This window comes from Schistocerca nitens, chromosome 2 (assembly GCF_023898315.1).
Source record: "Schistocerca nitens isolate TAMUIC-IGC-003100 chromosome 2, iqSchNite1.1, whole genome shotgun sequence".
Lineage (NCBI taxonomy): Eukaryota > Metazoa > Arthropoda > Insecta > Orthoptera > Acrididae > Schistocerca > Schistocerca nitens.
The window spans coordinates 219982028-219988481 of record NC_064615.1 but is presented as its reverse complement, the minus strand read 5'-3'; positions in this window follow the sequence as shown (position 1 = coordinate 219988481).

Sequence of the window (6454 nt, the reverse complement as noted above, 5' to 3'; positions counted from 1 at the left end):
GTTATGTCCCGCCCTCTCTCCATTCCACACCGTCCACCTCCTTTCCCACCGCAACCCCTCCTGAATGATGAGCGCCGCCCTGACTCTACCTCTCCTACCAACTCTAACACTACCTTTCCCCCTCCTCCTCCAAAGGGTTCCCTCTCCCCTCCTTTCCCTTCCCCTGAGCGGTTTTCCTCCCTCCTCCATGCCCCCTCCCTTTCCCGTGCACTCCTTCTGAGTCTTCGCACTCCTTCCTGACTTGCCTTCCCTCTCCATCTCGCACCTAGCCCGTCTCCTGTCCCTTGGTGTGACCTTTGACCCCCTTTTTCTTTTCATCCCACCCCCTCCAGCCTCCCCTCCCCCACTGCACCTTCCTCACCCCTCCTCTCGGGCCTTCTCTCCCTCGACAGGTCCCTCCTGGCAGTTTTTATTCTTCGTCGTGTGTGTGTGTGTGTGTGTGTGTGTGTGTGTGTGTGCTCTACCTCTTACAGTGTTTTTTTAAGTGTATTCGTTCTGGACTGTTTTATACTGTGGCCAACTTTTAACTTGTGTGTGTGACTTAAGTGTATTTTGTGTGCTCTACAAATCGCCAACTGTGTTTTTTAACTAACTTTATGTCGACTTTTTTAACTGTCCCACAATGAACGTCTTCGTGTCAGTGTATATTTTAACGCCCATTTTCTCCACTTATTATGTTTTTATGTCCCCCTTTTTTTCGCCTTTTTATGTATAGTGTCCTCTTCCCTAACTGTAATGTCACTCGGCTGAAGGGCGGCAGATTGTGCCGCTGCCAGCCCTGGGCAGGGGAATGAAATCACATTCAGGCACATGTACTGCATGCGCAAGCTCGATCTTTCCTGAGAGTTCAGCAGCACAATGGAGATCAAGTCAACCCACTGCACCTTGAATGGCTCGGACTGAGTGATGACGGTTGAAACAGAGGCCGTGCGAGACGAGCCTTAGAGGCGTAGACCTGTCACGTTTCACAGGAACTCGTCTCAGGAAGGGACTCCAATGAGCCGACGGGCATCAACGAGCGGTAAGCGCACCTATCTGACCTCCCGAGAGTGCATGCCAAATACTGTTCCACGAAATTATAAAAGTGACATAATTAGAGTAAATCCCTTTGAAACTTAAGCGTAAACATTGAATTAGTAACACGAAACGTCCTTGAACCCGGGTCCGAACCCTGCCATCGCTTAAATTTTGGGAAATACGGAAGCGTCCGATCCCGCCCGTCTGCTTTGACCCATGACGTCACAAATATGGCGGAAACAAAAACAAACACACACACTTTCCATAAGAAGCCTAATGACACTAACGGGACAAGCGCGGGAAATGGGGTGTTTTGGGTGGGGGACAAACTAAATATAAATAAATTTAGACGCCTTGCGTAGGTACAACGTGTAAGTGAAGACAGCCATGCATGAATACCCACCCACCTCCCCAGGGGTCGTAACCCCTGCAACCCATAGAAGATAAAGATGCTTCAGTAGCTGATTAGTGTTTTTTGTCTTAAAAAAAAAAAAAATCTCACGGGCCAGAACGAACAGATCAGAAAGATAAATATAATGAACTAAAACAGAAATTGGAGGAAACAGATAATTAAAATAAGTAATAAGTGTTTTTAAATTTTAAAAAAAATCTCACGAGATAGAACGAACAGATCAGAAAAGTTATTAAAATAAGATAAAACAGAACTGGAGACAGCCACACTCAAACCAAACTCCGCGCCGTCATGACGTCACACACGACAACACCCTTACGTCATGGGTCAAAGCCGACGCGTGGGATCGGACGCTTCTGTCGACCCAAATTTTGAGTATTAATCAGCACTGGAGGCCGAAAGCTTCTGGCATAAGAAGTCACCCTCATTGTGCCAATGACATTGTCAAAGAGGGCAGAGGAGCGGACAAAGGTTCAGGTGCCCCTAAAGGCGGAGGAATCAGCAAAGATTAGCGACATGGGATGCACAAGGCAACGGAAACCACTGCATTCAAGACATGTGTATCCCAGGATATGTCGCCTGTAACTGAAAAGTGGCATAATGATTTCTCATTTGGAAAAAAGATTCCGTAATGGTCCCCCATTCAGATCTCCGGGAGGAAACTGCCAAGGAAGAGGTGAACATTAGAAGAAGGTTGAGTAACTAACGAAAGGATAACGTCCTGCGAGTTGGGGCGTCGAATGTCAGAAGCTTAAAAGTGGCAGAGAAGCCAGAAACTCTGAAAAGGGAAATGCTAAGGTTCGGTCTAGATATAGTGGGGGTCAGCGCAGAGGTACGCAAAGAAGACAAGGATTTCTAGTCGGATGAGTATAGGGCAATATCAACAGGCGCAGAAAGTGGTAGAAACGGAGTAGGATTTGTTACGAGTAGGAAGGTAGGCCAGAAAGTGAATTACTGTGAACATTTCAATTGTAGGGTTGTTATCAGAATCGATAGCAAACTGTAAGTAGGCTGTTTAGGTTTTTATGTTGGTAACGCCACGTAGCGCTCTGTATGAAAATCACTGGCTGTGCTGTGTGCAGTCTGTGGCTGGTTAGTATTGTTGTAATATTCGCTATTGTAGTGTTGGGCGGTTGGATGTTAACAGCGCGTAGCGTTGCGCAGTTGGAGGTGAGCCGCCAGCAGTGGTGGATGTGGGGAGAGAGCGGATGATCTGGACGTGTGTCCATCAGAGACAATAAATTTGTAAGACTGGATGTCATGAACTGATATATATATATATATATATATATATATATATATATATATATATATATATATATATATTTTATGACTTTTGAACATTATTAAGGTAAATACATTGTTTGTTCTCTATCAAAATCTTTCATTTGCTAACTATGCCTATCAGTAGTTAGTGACTTCAGTAGTTAGAATCTTTTATTTAGCTGGCAGTATTGGCGCTCGCTGTGTTTCAGTAGTTTGAGTAACGAAGATTTTTGTGAGGTAAGTGATTCATGAAAGGTATAGGTTATTGTTAGCCAGGGCCATTCTTTTGTAGGGATTATTGAAAGTCAGATTGCGTTGCGCTAAAAATATTGTGTCAGTTTAGTGTTGATCAGAATAAGTAAAGAGCGAAATGTCTGAGTACGTTCAGTTCTGCTCAGCCGTTTGAAAATCAAGTAATGTAAGAGGTTTATCAGCACAGTAATTCATAAATTTTTCTAAGGGGTCGTTTCCAAACCAACACCGACAACGATAGTTCAGGAATACCTGCCGATAGAGAGAGAGTATGTGAGGATATCGAAAGGGCAATTCAGCATGTAAAACGAGATTAAAATCTGATAGTCATGTGGGTCTGGAATGTGCTTGTATGGGAAAGAGTAGAAGAAGGAGTTATGGGAGGTATGGGCTTGGTGTTAGGAATGAGGGAGGAGAAAGACTAATTGAGTTCTGCAATAAATATCAGCTAGTAATAGCAAATACTCTGTTCAAGAATCAAAAGAGGAGGAGGTATACTTGGGAAAGGCAGGGATGTACGGACAGATTTAAGTTACATTACATTGCGGTCAGAAAGAGATTCCTAAATCTGATAGTGGATTGCAAGGAGTACCCAGAGCAGATATAGACTCAGATTACAATTTAGTAGTGATGAGGAGCGGACTAAAATTTAGCAAACCATCCACGAAGAATCAACGCGAAAATAAGTGGGATATGGAAGTACTAAGGAAGGAAGAGATACGTTTGAAGTTCTCTGAGGTTATAGATATTGCAATAAGGAATAGCTCAGTAGGCAGTACAGTTGAAGAGGAATGGGCATCTCTGAAACGGGCAATCCCAGAAGTTGGAAAGAAGAACATAGGTAAAAGAAGATAACTGCGAAGATACCATGGATAACAGAAGAAGTGCTGAAATTAATCGATGAAAGAAGGAAGAACAAATATATTCAGGGAAATTCAGGAATGCAGAAATACCAGTCACGTAAATATGAAGTAAATCGGAAGTGCAGGGAAGCTAAGGCGACATCACTGCATGAAATATGTGAAGTAATCGAAAAAGAAATGATTGCCAGAACAACTGACGCAGCACATAGGAAAGTCATAACAACTTTCGGCGAAATTGAAAGCAAGGGTGGTAACATTGAGAGCACAATGGGAATTCCACTGTTAAATGCAGAGGAGAGAACGGAGAGGTGTACACTGAAGACCTATATGAGGGGGAAGGAAGAGTTGAAAGACTTGTCGGATGACGTGATAGAAGCAGAAACAAGAGTCAATATACACTCCTGGAAATGGAAAAAAGAACACATTGACACCGGTGTGTCAGACCCACCATACTTGCTCCGGACACTGCGAGAGGGCTGTACAAGCAATGATCACACGCACGGCACAGCGGACACACCAGGAACCGCGGTGTTGGCCGTCGAATGGCGCTAGCTGCGCAGCATTTGTGCACCGCCGCCGTCAGTGTCAGCCAGTTTGCCGTGGCATACGGAGCTCCATCGCAGTCTTTAACACTGGTAGCATGCCGCGACAGCGTGGACGTGAACCGTATGTGCAGTTGACGGACTTTGAGCGAGGGCGTATAGTGGGCATGCGGGAGGCCGGGTGGACGTACCACCGAATTGCTCAACACGTGGGGCGTGAGGTCTCCACAGTACATCGATGTTGTCGCCAGTGGTCGGCGGAAGGTGCACGTGCCCGTCGACCTGGGACCGGACCGCAGCGACGCACGGATGCACGCCAAGACCGTAGGATCCTACGCAGTGCCGTAGGAGACCGCACCGCCACTTCCCAGCAAATTAGGGACACTGTTGCTCCTGGGGTATCGGCGAGGACCATTCGCAACCGTCTCCATGAAGCTGGGCTACGGTCCTGCACACCGTTAGGCCGTCTTCCGCTCACGCCCCAACATCGTGCAGCCCGCCTCCAGTGGTGTCGCGACAGGCGTGAATGGAGGGACGAATGGAGACGTGTCGTCTTCAGCGATGAGAGTCGCTTCTGCCTTGGTGCCAATGATGGTCGTACGCGTGTTTGGCGCCGTGCAGGTGAGCGCCACAATCAGGACTGCATACGACCGAGGCACACAGGGCCAACACCCGGCATCATGGTGTGGGGAGCGATCTCCTACACTGGCCGTACGCCACTGGTGATCGTCGAGGGGACACTGAATAGTGCACGGTACATCCAAACCGTCATCGAACCCATCGTTCTACCATTCCTAGACCGGCAAGGGAACTTGCTGTTCCAACAGGACAATGCACGTCCGCATGTATCCCGTGCCACCCAACGTGCTCTAGAAGGTGTAAGTCAACTACCCCGGCCAGCAAGATCTCCGGATCTGTCCCCCATTGAGCATGTTTGGGACTGGATGAAGCGTCATCTCACGCGGTCTGCACGTCCAGCACGAACGCTGGTCCAACTGAGGCGCCAGGTGGAAATGGCATGGCAAGCCGTTCCACAGGACTACATCCAGCATGTCTACGATCGTCTCCATGGGAGAATAGCAGCCTGCATTGCTGCGAAAGGTGGATATACACTGTACTAGTGCCGACATTGTGCATGCTCTGTTGCCTGTGTCTATGTGCCTGTGGTTCTGTCAGTGTGATCATGTGATGTATCTGACCCCAGGAATGTGTCAATAAAGTTTCTCCTTCCTGGGACAATGAATTCACGGTGTTGTTATTTCAATTTCCAGGAGTGTAGAAGAGAGAGGAGATCCAGTATTCGAATCAGAATTTAAAAGAATTTGGAAGAATTTGGAAGACTTAAGATCAAACAAGGCAGAAGGGATAGTTAACTGTTATAACCAGGAATAACATGCTAAATATATCACAGTTCTACAGTTATTAACACAACACTTATGCAAATGATTCTGTCACCAAGGGGTATGTGGCAGGCGAAAACTTTATGAAAATATTATAGACTGATGGTGGTTATACCAATGTGCCGGAAGTGCACGTGGAATGTGGAACTCCGGCGGAAATGACAAGTCCGTTGACATAGTAAGCCTAGTGAACGTTGAAGTCTAAGTTCCAGTATGGCAGCCAGACTCTAAATCCAGAGTGCGCCAAGTCAACATCAAGCAGCAAGTACGCCACCAGTCCAAGAGCCGAAACAACCCACCTGAAGACTTTAATCGCCAGTATGAAACTGACATTTAATTACAACAAATTATACCAATGCTTTTTGGATGGATCTTCACTAAGGTGATGTCTTGAAACGGCTTAATTTCGTACTACGCATTTTATAACACGTAAAAATGTAAACAAAAATTCTTTAACAACCATTGCGACGTTTTCCTTAATTTTATTACAACAAACGACATGTTTAGGAATGACCCTCAGTGTGTTGCTGCTTTGAAACGGTGTCTATACATAGGGTGTAAGTTACAGTATAAACATACTATGAAGGTTTTCGCGACCGGATGTTTCAGCTGCCGAGAATTCTTCCGGGTTGTATGGTCGTGGTCCATGGAACTCTTCTATCCCTGACGTTTCGTCCAAAGCTACGTTGGACATCTTCGGAG